The sequence below is a fragment of the Phocoena phocoena genome, chromosome 6, assembly GCF_963924675.1.
Source record: "Phocoena phocoena chromosome 6, mPhoPho1.1, whole genome shotgun sequence".
Lineage (NCBI taxonomy): Eukaryota > Metazoa > Chordata > Mammalia > Artiodactyla > Phocoenidae > Phocoena > Phocoena phocoena.
Window position 1 is genome coordinate 107,039,902 of NC_089224.1, and position 15,027 is coordinate 107,054,928.

The 15,027-nt window shown below is 54.8% G+C and overlaps 1 protein-coding gene across 6 annotated transcripts in view; it reads left to right on the plus strand.

Annotated features, from left to right (window-relative positions):
* Positions 1–15,027, plus strand: part of RALGPS1 (Ral GEF with PH domain and SH3 binding motif 1) — a 281,611-nt gene that overhangs the window by 176,782 nt on the left and 89,802 nt on the right. The gene's annotated exons all lie outside the window — the stretch shown is intronic.

A 15,027-nucleotide genomic window follows, 5' to 3' on the forward strand; every position in this document is an offset into this window, starting at 1 on the left:
CTGGGCATCTGAAGGCAGCAGGCCGAGGCCCCGCCGCTCCTGGAGCCTGAGAACCACACGAGGGCAGCTTGAAGCTGGGGGGGGGGAGGCAGAGGAAGGGTTGTCCTATCTCCCTCCTCCTCTGCCTCACACTCCTCAGACCATTTAGCCTCCCCCTGGACGTGCCCTTTGTAACACCCATCACCGTTGAGATGAATCTGAATTCTGTGTGATCTCTTCATGGATCTACGCTCCATAAAGGCCGGTGCTGTGTCTGTTTCCATCCTGTATCCCCAGGATGCTGCACTAAGCAAGCTTTCTGCAATATTTGTTAAATGAATGATTTGCTAGACATAGTGTGGATGTGTTCAGTTTGTAATGAACAGTGTCAATGGAAGGACGTGTCTAGTCGTGTGGCTTTGGCCTGTGTGTTAGCCAAGCTACAGAGCCCAAACAGGAGCAAACAACTCTTCTAAATCCAGATATTTCCAGCAGCCAGTAACTGCACGGTCCCCATCACTGCAACACGATTAAGCCAGGTGGGAGCAGAAAACAGACATGTGTCTCCAGATTTGTTTCAGTTCTATTCTGACCACTTGTTCCTTCCCCAGATATCCATTGAGCATCTGTGGTATGCCAGACGGTGTGCTGGCTGCTGGAGAGGCAGCTGCAAACGGGACAGGGCCAGCCCCTGCCCTCACGGGGCTTACCCATCGTTACACAGCCCCTAAGTGCCGTGAGGCAGAAGTAGCGTATGCAGTGGAAGGGTAGAACAGGGACCTGACCTAACCAGAGGGGCCAGGAAAGCTTCTCTGAGAAAGTGACCTTTATGCTGACCCTGGAGTGTTGAGTAGGAGTGAGCCAGGCCAAGAGGGAGGGGACAGGCGTGCATAGATCGCTCCTCTCGCCTACTCAAGGACATGGCTCCAGCAGCTCTCCCCCAGCTCTCCGGCATGATCACATTTTTTCTACAGTCATGCTGTTATTTCTTTCAACTTAAAGAAAATCCTCTCTTGACCTCACATCCCTTCTCCAGCTACTGTTCCATTGCTGTGCTCCCCTTTTTAGCAAAACCCTCTGAAGAGTTGCCCACGCCCACTGTTTCCAGAAAGTCTGTCTCCTCCTGTTCTCTCTTGAGCCCGTTCCCATCAGGCCTGGCCCCGTCCCCTCCGTTCCAAGTGTCCTAGACAGGATCGCCAGGGGCCTCACTTGCCAGACCAGATGGCCAGTTCCTGGTCCTCACTGATACTTTGCCTCTCAGCACCCGGGGGACACGGCAGATCACTCCCTCCTTGGACTTCCTTCCCCAAACACCACCCTTTCTTCCTGTCTCACTGGCTACTCCTCAGTCTCCTTTGCTGGTTCATCCCCAACCCTGTCCTGGGCGGGGAGGGGTTGGGCAGAGCTCAGTCCTCAGACATCTTCTGTACCTTGGTGATCTCATCCATTCTAGCCTGGGCCTCACCCTGAGTCCAGACTCATATATCCAACTGCCTCTTCGACATTTCTGCTCAACTACTACTGCTGCCACTGCTGCCACGCATCTCAACCGTAACTCATCCGGAAATGAACTCCTGGGGTTCCCCACATCTCCATCCCAGCCTGTTCATCCCAGTTTTTCCTGCGTTAGCAAGTGGCAACTCTGTTCTTCTGATTGCTCAGGCCAACAAACTTGAAGTCATCCTTGACTCCTTTCTTCCCGTCATACCCCACATCTAATTCACCACCAAATTATAATAGCAATATCCTGGGACTGTTCCCAGGATCCTACTGCTTCTCCCCACCTCCCCTGGTACAGCCCACCTTCACCTCTCGCCTGGACCTGACTGCTCTCCCTGCTCCTGCACTTGCCCATTACAGCATCTCCTCAGCCCAGCAGCCAGAGTGAACCTTGTAAAAAAGTCAAATCAGGTCACTCTTCTACTCAAAATCCTCTGGTGACTCCTCGTCTTGGAGAAGAAGCTATGGGTCTCTAAGGCCCCCCGCTCTGGCCCCACTCCCTCCCTGACCTCATCTCGCACTTGCTCCAGCCATGCTGGCTTCCTGGGCGTTCCTCAAGCGCACCGATGGCGTGGGGCCTTTGCACTTGACCTGGCCTAGAACACTCTCGGCCCCTTCCGTGTTGCACACCCCCCCCCCGCCCCCCCGCTTTCAGGTCTTTGCTGAAATATCACCTTCCCAGTGAGGCCTTCCTGCTTACTTAAAATTGTGACCTCGCCACCTTCCCCCTCCAGAGTCCTTGTCACCATCAGGCATGTAGTGTCTCCCTTCCAACCCCCGAGAGAGGAAGCTCCGTGAGGGCAGGGGGCTTGTCTGTTTTGGTCACTCCTCACCCATAGTGCCTAGCACAGGGCCTGGAATATGTAGGAGCTCAGTGAATATTTATGGACTGAATGAAAAGACACAGCCACCAACAGTTGCCGTGAAGTGGGGAGTGCTACGAGAAGGGGTGTAGCAGGCGGGGCCGGGGAGCCCCAGGCAAGTGACTGCCTGAGGGCGTGGGCGTGTATTACATTTATTACTACCATCCCTAACATCCACTTAGTGAGTGCCCACTGTGTACCTGACCCTGCACTCAACATTTTGCAAGGGTTTTTTCTACTTTATTGAATTCTCACAATGGCTTCTTGGTAGATACTGTTGTTATTTCCGTTTTAGTTTTTTGTTGCTGTTATTTGTTTTTTGTTTGTTTGTTTGTTTGGCCACCATGCGCAGCATGTGGGATGTTAGTTCCCCGACCAGGGATCGAACCCACACCCTGTGCAGTGGAAGCACAGAGTCTTAACCACTGGACCGCCAGGGAGTTCCCTCCATTTTGCGGATGAGGAAGCTGAGACTCAGCGAGGCTAAGTGACTTGCCTAAAATCACACAGCTAGAAGGTGGCAGAACCAGGACTCAGCCCTGGCCTGATGTACTCAAACCTTCAAACTCTTAATGACTACACAGAAATGTTCTTAATCTGGTTTCTAGTAATAAGGTATTAGCATCAAGACTTTCTGTTTTCACATTAATTTACCCTAAAATAACAACCATGCCACAGAACCTGAAGGTTTTGTCTTCCCCAGACCCCTCTGGGGGCTTCTCTGGTGGGCAGCCTGGACAGCAGGAAGTTACAGAACAGACCCCGTGCTCTCCAGGGCCACGCTGAGCTGCTTTCCACTTGAATGAGGAAGCCCCAGCTTGGTTCCGAAGGCCAGCTCAGGCCTTTCAGGCCAGGCAGAGAAAGGTGTTTGGAGCCTCTGGTGCGGGTCAGACTATGAGGTTAGGGCTGCGGTGACGTTAGTGTAAACCTTGCTGAGTTTGTGACCGTTTGCCTGGTTTCCAGCGCACTTTTAGCTGCTCCTGAGCCGGCGGCCACACCCAACCCACACCAATGGGGAGGAGTCCCCCTCCTGGCCTGGGCGGGCCTGCCGGCGCTGCCTTCCCACAGGCCGCTCACCTGCCTCTCCATGCTGCTGTGATGCTGATTGCGGATGCCGGCGAGGGCTCCACCTTGGCCAAGTTACTGCCACAGGACCAGGAAGGCAACTTGGCTTCAGGCCTCGAGACCTGGCATGGTGGCACTGTTTACCACTGAGTTCTGTCCCTTCCCAAGTGTGGGCTCTCACAGCTTCCCAGGCAAAGTTCTGTGCCCTTGGGCTTGAGATCCTGAAGGTTGAGCCTCTTCTGTGAAGTGGGGTGATCCAACCCACCTTGCACAGTAGCTAAGGACTGTGGAAGTGCTTCCAAAGCCAGAGGTGGGGATGGCATGATAGCAGCATGAGAGCACCAGCAAAGCTGACTGGTGGTGAGGAGTGCTGACCACATTCCGGCAGTGTGTCCAGCACATGTACCATCTCCTTGATCCTACCACCCGCCCCGAGGAGATACCAGGACTAACTCTCCCATTTGACAGCCGAGGGCCTTGTTCCATGTCACAGAGCTGGGCCTGCCCAGGAGTTCTGTCTAGCCTCACCTCCCACCCTGAAGGAGCCCGCTGGTTGGACTAGTCCTGGCTGTCATGGGGTCCCTAGCATCTCACACAGCGCTGGGCACAGAGCGGGGAGGCACCAGACGTGCAAACGCAATCAGAAACTGTGCAATCTTTAAAGAGCATTTCTTGTAGCTGTTCAATTAAAAAGAGAACGAAACTTGACGGTTAACACTCGTACAGCTTTTTAGGTTCACGAGGCCCTATACATACGCATTATCTATGTAATCACCACGACCTTCAGGGCCGGTTAGTAGTATTATGCCCATTTTGAGGGTGAGGAAACTGAAGCTCAAGAGGGTGTCAGGTAATGTGCTCAAGGTTGCATTGCTGCTGGTGGGACCAGTCATGAAGCCACATGATTTTGGGTCTTACTGTCACATTTCTGTGGGGTCTGGGCTTGGCGGGAGTGACTTGGAGCCAATCGGGTTACAAGAAGGAAGGGAAGGAACAGGGCACTGTGCTAGGTGCCTGACATACACTGTCCCAGGGAATCCAGCAAGGTTGGTATTCCCCCCAGTTTATAAATGGGGGCACCAAAACCCAGACAGGCTAAGTGACTTGCCCAGGAGCACATGGCAGACAAGAGCCAGAGCCGACTCAGCCTAGAGCTGGGGTCAGCCTGACACCAAGGGCTGTGCTCTTTGTGCTGCCTTTGGCCTTGGCGTAATTTATTTTCCTTAAAGGTTCCAACCCCCTCCTCAGTTTTTTGCAAGTTTGGCAGTTCTTAATGGACAGTAATGAGTTTGTTTACTTTTGCTCTCTTGATATTTCCTCAACTAATTGCATCCCAAGAGAAACAACTCCCCAGCATTCCAGCCATCTTAGGCCTGGAGAAGAACTCAACTCCAATCAAAGAGGTGCTCCTCAGTTTCTTCCTATGACCAACAAAGAAAAGCAAATCCAACTGTTTTCCTTGGCTTCAAAGTGAAAATGAAAATGATTCTTGAAATTGCTTTTCCACATTGTATTGTGAGGAGTTTCCATTTTGCACGGGTTTCCCTCCCCACAACTGGGGCTGGTGCGACTGAGCCATATAATGGGCTCTGCACACTGGGAGGCCACTTCCCCAGGGTCTGGGTCCCACCCAGTCTCCAGTGGGCAGCTCTAGGTGTCCCTGTTTGGCCTGCTGTGGTGGGACCCCACACCGCCTGTCCATGTCCCTCTCAGCACTGCAGCCCCGCAGCCCAGGTGAGGGGCCACTTTGTGGGAAGAATCGTTTTCATAAGACAGAGCTGTGTGTCCTGCCCTGTGGCAGAAGCTGCTTTCCCGGGGTCATCTTGTGAGTTCTCACCCCAAAGGGTAGGAATAAGAAAATTTCAAATACTGAAAAAAATAGTAACTACAACCAATTATCACCATGATTCAAGCACTTTATAAACATTATCTCACTTCATCCTCCCAACAGCCCTGGGAGGGAAGCCGTTATGTCAGGGTTGCCCTGCGTGGTGGCCCAGGCTGTGCGCTATGCAACCCTAGGGAGCACAAGTCACATTCACAGTCTTTGTAGTTTTGTATATTTAAATCACAGCAATATTCTGATTCCCACAAAGATGCTTTTAAGGCTAACGGCAGAGCTGACAGTTGTCCCCATTGCAAGTGAGCAAACTATTGAGATTCAAAGTCCATGAGTCATTTTGCCCAAAGTTACCAGCTTAACTAAGTAGCAGTTGGTAACAGAACCCCAGGATATATACCATGCTGCATGTATGGAAGTGACAGGAAAACTCAAAGGAGATTGTTCTCTGACAACTGCCCCCGCTCCAAAGCAGGGGGAGAACAGGAGAGCTCTTGCAACCCCCGGGACTGCTGGCCCTGAATTAAATCCAGCTCCCAGGATGGTGTTTCATCATTAGTCCACGTTGTAGTCCTGTCTGGGGGCTCACAGAGCCCATCCCTCCCTCCCCAGTCAGCCCTGCCCCATCATTCTGTGATCACAGATGAAAGCCAGGTATGAGTCCAGGCCAGAGGCACTGCAGGAGGCCTGGGCCCCTTTCAAGGCAGCAAGGGAATCTGGAACTGCCACCTGACCCCAGTGTGCCCGACGGGCCCCTGACAGGAAGCTAGGAACTTGAGCTGCACTTGAGTGAGTTTGATGGAACCGAGCATGAATCGTGATGTTAAACCAACATCAGGACAGAAAGAAAAAATCAAAACTTTGAAGTTGACAAACAGTTTTTCCTGCCAAAGCTGGTTGAGATGTATGATGTGCAGTTAGGTGGTACCAAACCAATTGGTAATCCAGGATGAGGGAGGGATCCAGATAAAGGAAAATTCCAGAAGAAATGGCCCTAGAGGGCCTAGCTGACCACATGACCAATAGGATAGATAATAACAGCTACCATTTGTTTGTTGTGAACTTACTGTGTGCTCAGCCACGCTCTATCTCATTGGCGCTTACAACCCTATGAATAGGGGACCATGCATGCTGGTTGGCCCCAGTTAAGACCTATTATCTTATTAATTATTGACAGCACCCTGTTTTATTCTCAAAAGTGTCCTGATTGAGTAACAAACTATTTGGTCTCCTTACCTAGGAGAAAGGTATTATTATCTGTATTTGCAGTAGAGGAAACCCAGGTCCAGAAAGGTTAGGTCACTTGCCTAAGGTCCCTTGGAGTAAATATCGGGACTGGGATTCAGCTGTCGACTTCAAGGTCCATGTCCTCACCTCCATCAAGAGAATCTCTCCAACCAGTATGAGTAAAAGGTGCCTGTCGGTTTGCTTAATGGCCAAGATGCAGATTACTTCTTAGTCACTCTTGACTGACAAAGTAGAAATAGCTTTCAGGTCAGCACAAGGGTGAGTCTTGTTGGATGCTAGAAACAGTTCTTGATTATCCAAGTGGTGAGACCCCAAAATGGACATCTAGGATGAGCAGTGGTGTCCTCACCTTAGAAACCCTGGAGAAGGAACTGTGCATCACTTGTCCTGGTGATTCACAGCCAGCCTGGAGGCCAGGGAGGGAATAGCCACATCTCCAACTGCCATCCCTTCCCAGCCTAGGATTCTGTGAGTCATCCCCACCAAAAGTCAGTGTGGGTACCCAGGGAGTCTGGAGCTGATTCCCAGACCCTGCCAGTTCAACTCTAATAAGACCTTCGAATGAGCCGTTTGTCCAGCCAGCCAGCCTTCCATCCACTTAGCCTTCCCAGCCAGCCCGCCATTGTGTATTGCTGCATCCTGGGTCCAGCCCTGTCGTGGGTTCTGGGAACACAGGCGTGAACCAGAGCAGCAGGTAGGTAGGATCAGACGGATTTGCCTGGAAGAGTGGCAGTGGAGGGTCGAATCTGCCTGATGCTCCTGCCACTGGTGTGTTGCTGGCTCCAGGGCAGGGCTGAGTTCATGGAGGAGGCTGGTTTGTGGTCATACTGTGAGCTTATGGGGCAAGAGGGGATGTGGTTAGGCGGCGGGAGCTGGTTGCCTTTGCCAGGGGGACGAGGGTGCTGCTGTTCCTTTTCCACGGTACATTATTTGGGAACCATTTTGAGGTGGTCCCAAAGCCTGTGCACTGAGCCCTCCGTGCCAGGAGCCTCAGCCAACAGAGCAGAGGCAGGAGAGTCTGCAGAAGCCATTTCTGAGCCCGGCTCCTGCGTTGGCTGCTGCATTTCCGGCAGTGCCTCCTGTGCTCTGGAGCCCTGGAACTGGGGGAGCCTCAGACGGGAGAGAACAGCTAGGGACTGGGTGGACAGCACTGTCCCAGGGCAGCTTCCTGGGAAATCCGGACCTTGCCTGGAGCTGCTCTTCTGAGCCAGGCTGAGTGGTTGGCACCATGGCCACCTCAGCCTGTTGGCAGGGCCTATCCCCTGAGCACTGGGACAACCATTTTGTGCCTGCCTCACTGATCCCAGCAATTCTGTAAGGCAGGGGCTATGATTATCCCCATTTCACAGATGAAGAAACAGAGGTAAGGATGAAGTCTTGCCCAGGCCTCAGAGCTACCAAGTGGTGGAGCTAGGCTTGGAACCAGGTTTGTGGATTCCATAGCCAGCCTTCTTACCCTGGCCTCCCTGCCCTCAGCTGCTCTCTCCCCTGCACTCTGCGCTGCTTGCAGCTCCAGGCCTATCTCTCTAAGACACACATCTGGTCTTGTCGGTGTCCTGCTGAAAGACAGAGCCTGTGTTGTCATGCCTCCCTGCATCTGCACGTGCTGTTCTTTTTGCCTCGTCACCTTCCCTGTGTCCTGCCTGATGCACGCCTGCCTTCCTTGCTAAGTTGACCTTCTCAGTGAAGCTGGCTGTTCACAGGGAGGGCCCCCTCCCTTCTCCCTCCTCCAGCTCCCAGAAGCAGCTGGGGCTGCTTCCATCACAGCCCCCAAGATACAGCATGTCTGGTTCTCTACCCCAGACTGCAAGCTTCTTAAAAGCGAGGTCAGGGCGGTTCCCCCTCTGAATACCCAAGAGCTAGGATGGCACCTGGGTTACTAAATAGGAATTCAGGGACTTCATTCATTGAACATATTTCCTGAGCATTTCCTCTGTGCCAGCTACTCTGCTGGGGGCTGGAGATAGAGCAGGAGCAAGGTAGGTGCCTGCCCTCCGGGGGCCACAGTGTCTGGGTCTGAGGCTCCCTCCCTCCCTCCTTCCTTCCCTCCTTCGTTCATTCATTCAGAGCCTTTCTCTCCCTGTCCTTAGTGGGTATTGGAGGTCTAGCAGTGACTGAGAGATCCCACCTTTCCCTCATGGGGGCTGGGGTGGGTCCATCTTGGGCAGGACTTCGGTCGTTCCTGGAGCTGGGTGGGTCCTCAGGCATCTCTCAGAGATAAGAACAGAGTTCATTCTGGGCTTTTCTGAGGTGGTCTTGGGCATGCCTTTCTGGAGGACTAGGCAGCAGCGGGAGGCAGAGGCTCTGGGGCTGCTGGCCCTAAGACAGGCTGGTTTCACCAGAGAATCCACCTAATACAATAGCTTGATTGTGAGAGGCCTGGCTCCCCCCACCCAGCACGTTAACATGTCTGTGATCAGAATGTGTCTTAAAACTGATGTGTACGTGGAACGGGACACTGTAACATTTTAACTCCCCTCCCAGGGCTGTTATTAAGTCAGTCATACGGCTTATGGTCGTTGTGTCGGAATGTGGTTTTGTCATAGAAACTACCCTCAGAATGTGGTTCTGATGTGACCCATCTATCACCACAAACTCCTAGCTGCTAGTGGCTGAATAACCCTTCTATTTGGGGTGTTTCACATAAATTCGCAGAAAAGAAATGCTATTCAATGGATTGATTCATTCTTGAGATTCCTGCAGTGTGTTTGTCCGGGATGGCAGTGGGCTGGGGTGGAATGGGCCCAGATCTGGACTTGGATCCTTGCTTTTTGGCCCGCTAGTGGAGAGACCTTGGCAGAGGTGCTGCACCCGCTGGCCCTCAGTTCCCTCTTCTGTAAAATGGGGACAGCGCCACGCATCTCACAGTTCCCTCTTAGTGCCACACGCCTCCTCCTTACGGGTCTCCCACTGTTGTGCGTTTGTGTGATTATTAGATTCACCTTCTCCCTCTTCCCACTGGGCTGTGGGCGTCGTGAAGCAGAACGCCTCCCCCATCTGACTGCTGTCAATTGAGACCAGTTTGGACAAAGTGGGCTGTGACTCAGAGAGAGGCCAGAAGCTGAATGTACTTGCCTTGGGCGGGGCTGCTGCCTGTTCTGTTTGTTCTGCTGTAGCTGCCAGTTGCGGCTCCCGGATCTCTTCTCCGGAATTGCTCAAGTGTGGCCGGTGTAGGCCTTGAAGACCTGAGCTCAGGTACTGCAGCCCTTGGAGTCTCCAAGTTAGGAACGTGGGAGACACACCAGTGGTATCTCAGGCACATAGATGACTGCTGGCCCGAGGCTCTGCCCCACTGAGCTGGTGCAGAGTTCCATGGAGCTGCCGGGGGCGGCAGCCGTACAGAGCACCAGCTGCGCAGAGTTCTGAGCTAAGACAGCCTGGCTTGGAATCCAGTTCCACCTCTCATTGACTGTGCTACCGCAGGCGTGCTGTGTAGCTGTGCTGAGGCTTGGTTGTAAGAGGGGTGGCGGTGAGGCCTGTACTGTCTCAGAGGTAGGCTTCTATGGCATAAGCGGGTAAGCACGTGGCTTTCAGATGGGATGGTGCGGCGTCTCTAGGACACCAACCGAAACAGACTTGACTGCGAGACACCTTGAACAGGGCATTGGAGTGAGGCAGGGAAAGGCGTGGACTTTGGAGCCATACTGACTAGCGTTCACATCCCACAGAATCACCAACGGTGTGACCTTGGGCAGGTTGCTTAACTTCTCTGAGCCTTTGTTTTCTCATCTGTAAAATGTGCTGCTAAAACTGGAACCTGCCTCCTAAGGTTGTAGCGAGGATGAAGTGAGATACTCCATGTGGCTTACTTAGCACAGTGGTACTTAATAAATCACTGTGTGATGGAGAAATGGCTTAGCTGCTCTGCCCATGAAAGTGCAGGAGTACCGTGCAGTCCCTTCCTGGGCCATGTGCTTCACACATTTTTGTCTGCCTTTACTGAATAATAATTAAACTAATTTGTGTTAGGCAGGCCTGTGAGGTCAGTCAGAGTCTCTGCTTGGCCCGGGCTGCCCGGAGAGCATAGTGAGCCACCGTGGTTCCCGGGTGGAGCCAGGAAACCTGCAGCCTCCGCAGCCCCAGAGGCCTTGTGCTAGAGAAGCATATATTTAATGTCAGCCTTTCCAAATGCTTCCAAGAGTTCAGGGACCTCTGGGGCCACAGGAGAGAAGCTACTGTCTGGGGCTAAGATGCATCAGTGTTGGCTGGTATGAAATCCACCAGACTTGGCCATTTATCTTGTGGCCAGACTTGGGTGATGGGGGTGGGGTTTGGGGGAGGGGTCCCTGCCTCACCCTCTGCAACCCCAGGACAGGCCTGGCATTGGTCCTTCCGCTTTGTGGACCTCCTGCAGCACGGTGGTAGCTTGCTTTCCTCCCTGCTGGTTCTGGTGAGCGGACCAGCAGGCAGGGGAGTAGTGCTGTGTGAGGGGTAGGATGTTTTTACTGTAAGGCTGGTATCAGATGCACCCGAGGTCCTTTTGTCGGTGCACCTGCACTCCTCCTTCGTGTGGACTTCTAGGATCTGGATGTGCTGCAGTTGCCCCAGACATAAAGCCCCCCTCCTCGGGCTCCTGGGAGGATCCCCAGCGTGGGTGGCAGTAGTGGTCATAGCACTGGCTCAGCCTGGTGGGATTTCCTGACAACCCCAGCAGAATGTATCCAGGATAGGGAATCTGGGTCTCTGCTCTTCTCTCTCTGCAATTCTGATTGTTATGGCTCATAATACTCAGTGACTAATGTTTTCTGAGGCTTTGCCACACACCAGGTACCGTGCTAAGGCCTTCCCGGTCATGATCCCATGCGCTCCTCCTAGAAAGCAACGGAGCGTGGTTCAGAGTGCTGGGTTCAAGTGCTGGTGCTGGCATTTACCAACCATGTGGCCTTGGGCACAACACTTAACCTCTGTGCCTCAGTTTCCTCACATGTGAAATGGTGATGACTAACAGTACCTGTGTTATAAGGTGGTTGTGAGGACTCTACCTCTTGGTAAGTGCAATGTAAGTGTTAGTTGTTACCAAGAGATGGGCATTACTGTTATCCCATTTTACAGGTAAGGAAACAGGCTTAGAGAGGCTAAATGATCTGCAAGCGTCGCTTAGCTCATACGTAGAAGAGCTAGGATTTGAGCCTAGCTTGTGCGTACTACTCACTCTGTCTCAATTTGGAAAAATACATGTGGGGAGCATTTGGCCGGCTTCGGAAGTGGCATTCTCAACTTTCCTCAGAGCCCCGGTGAAAGGGGATCCTTTTCTAAGTAACCGAACTGCCCTCTGGGAGCTCTCGTAATCCCACAGCAGAGGCAATAGCTGACCCGTGACACACATATCACAGGAGGAGAAGGGAGGGATCAGTGAAGAATTTCTGTTTGGAAATGTTATCTAACGAGTGCTTTCAAGGGACTCAGAATGCAGAGCCTGTACCGTCCCCCTGCCGGGTGCCGGGGAAGCCTCATCCTTCCCTGTGTCCTGGCCAGGCCACGTACAGCCTGCTGGAGACCTGGGGCTCCGTCCCGTCCCATCCCGTCCCGTCCTGTGCGAGGAGGGACCAGACGTCCTCGGACCCGCCGGGAAACCAGGGCAGCGCTGTGCCCCGAGTCACAGCGGCAGGAACCTCTGGCTGATGTGTCCCTCCTGGCTCTGGACCCCTCTGCTCCTCTCCTCCCCGGCTGAGGGCATGAGTACAGGCTGCTCAGTGCCAGGGAACTTTCTGAACGAGGGCTCCCGGCTCTCGCAGGACAGTGTTTGCTTTTGCTTTTGCCTCAGCAGAGTCTCCAGCCAGGGTGCATAGGAACCCAAAACTGAAAGACAACTTCCGGAGTCCTCGGGCTAGCCCTGCGTCCGTGACTCCATCGGCCCGCTGGCCCCTCAAGGGCACCCGTCCACACAAGCTTATGCTCGCGCACACACCCCGGCTGCGGAGCCCTGCCCAGGAGCCGCCTGCCTTCACCCCAAAGGCTCTTTGTCTGAAGGAGAGTGGGGCTTACTGATGGAGCCCTCGAAACCCCAGCCATGACCTCACACCCCCAGAACTCCACCCTCTACCCAGGTGTCCACAGGTCCCGTCCCAGCAGATGCCTTGTTTGGCTCCAAGCGAAAGCAGGAGGGCCCAGCTGCGAGCATCGCGTTCCCCGGCTGGAGGGGTCAGTGTTCTTGAGCCCAGAGACCCGGAGCCAGCTGCTGCCTCTCGCCCCCGTCCCTCGGTGCCACAGTCGGGCTCTTACCTCTTCCCTCCTGCCTGGCTCCCGGGGCAGCTCTCACATGCTTAACCTCGGCCGTCAGCGGGGCAGCCTGGCCATGGCCTCCCTGAGTCGCAGGCTGGACCGGCCGCAGAGCAGCCCTGCCTCACTGGCCTCTGCTCGCTCCGCTCTGCCTCCACAGCGGGGGCTCCGGCCAGGGATGGGGCGGGGGCTGGCCCGGGGTCCCGCCGGGTGGCTCACGACCTGCCTTCTCTCGCGGGGGCCGGCAGCTGCCCCAGTGCCATGCTCTGCAGGTCCGGAGCTCAGGCGGCACTGCTTAGGGCGCGGGGTCCATCCTCAGGCCGTCTGCGGCAGCCTCATTTGAACTCCCAACTCCTTTGTGGAGCCTTTACATGCTGCCGGAGGAAACTGTGAGCACAGCCTGACCCTGGTTGGCTGCAGGCACTTCTCTCCACCCACCAGTGCAAGAGGATCCCCCAGGCCCCAGAAAGGCTCAGGGCCTCCCCTCAGCCCCAGACAGAGGCGGGCCGCCCGGTGATGTCACACTAGCTCCAGCCCCAGCTGGCCTGGCCCCTCCCGCCCCAGCCTGCTTTGGCGGCTTCGTCGGGGCCCCCTCCTTCCTTGGCACGAGCAGCCAGGCCAGCTCTGCTCCCTGGCCCAACGGCTCCCAAAACCCCGGGCAGCCCCGGGTGCGCTCTGCCGAGGCAGAGAGCTTCCCCTCTGACTCAGGTAATGGGTTTAGATCCGCCCCAGCTGTGCAGGCAGCGGGTTGGCATGTGGGCTGCAGGGAGCCGGGTCCTCCCCTGGATCGCTGCCTCTTCCAGGCCTGCCCCGCCGAGCCCCAGTTGGGCAGGCAGGGCAGCCCCGCACAGACGGCCTCTCCCCATCAGCCGCCCTTCTTGGAGGCTTCACTCTTACCTCTAAACCCTGGGGAAGGGAGCCCCAGGCTGTCTGCACAGTAGCCAGTGGGATCTGGGCTGTGAAGTTAGGGAGAAGCAGTGGCTTGGGACAGTGGAATTGCCACCGGCTGGGGTGGGGGCAGCGCTGGGGAAATGCTCCATCACTTCCCACCTGAGGGGCCTTGACTGAGTCACTGCATCTCTCCGGGCATCCCTCTCATGCATCAGTAGATGAGCTGAAACAAGTAATCTACCTCCAAGGGCTGCGGCGAGGATTCTATGAGGTCATGCAGGAAAGGCCTTGGCATAGGGCGAGGAGGCCTTAGTGGACCGAACTCAGGACTCTGGCGTCCAGCAGGTCAGGGCTCGCGCTCCCAGAACTTCCGCTGGGACCTCCCGTCCGGCTCTTTGAGGAACACATGATGGGAGTCCATCGGCACCCTCAGCATGGAGCCTGCCCCCTAGACGGAGCTCATGAATGTTTGTGGAGTCAGAGCAAGAGAGGAGACAGCACTGGACCCCACGCAGCGAGCGGCCCTACAGGCTCATTGGCACAGGCCGGGGGGACGGGCCTGCTCAGTGGGCAGAGGCGAGTCCTGGGAAGGAGCAGCCAGGGCAGGTTTGTCCTCTGCCTGGACAACAGCCTTGTGCGGTGTTGGTGGTAACTCTCCTTTCCCTTTTAAAACATTTTTAGTGACGATGGTGGTGGTGATGATGATGTTTGGGTACAAATTGGGAGAGAAACTTCAGTGGGGTTCTCTGCGCCGCTAGGCACAGTGTATCATGTTCCTGGGTCCACCGTGCTCTTCCCCTCCCCAGGATAGCCACCCCTGTCTTTGCAGAAGGAGAGCACCTTTCCTTCTTGCCTCAGCTTCTCCCATCCTGCTCAGGCCTTGTCCTCTGGCAAAGGTGTTCTTTGCCAGAAGACCCCAGCATCTTACAGGCCACCACATTAGCCAGACAGCAGAATGGCACAGAAACCTTCCCCACGTCGACTCCGGGGGTGAAGGTGTTGCCTGCCCTGTGGATTTTCCAGAGGGCCTGGAGGGTCCTGGTTGGGCCATGGCAGGCTGGGGGCTCAAAATCAGCCGGAGCATATGAGAGGGGCCCAACTTCTTCTGAGCTGTGCCCTAGACAGCCTGGCTGCAGGCATATTCCCTTCTTTCCCTCCCTCCCTCCTTCTTTCTCTATCTCTCTCTGACTCTCTTTTCCAGGATGTATTTTTTGGGAACCTGCTCTGAGCCAGCACCAGGAAGGCAAAGTCCCTGTCCTCACAGAGATCGCAGGCCGGAGGGGAGACAGACAGACAGACAGACTTGGGCACCTGAGAAGTGCCGGGCACAGGGAGTATCTAAGCAGGATGTCTGATGAAGCAGTCAGGGCAGGCCCCTGACAAAGTGGTGCTTCAGCTGAAGCCTGGAGGATGGGTCAGAGT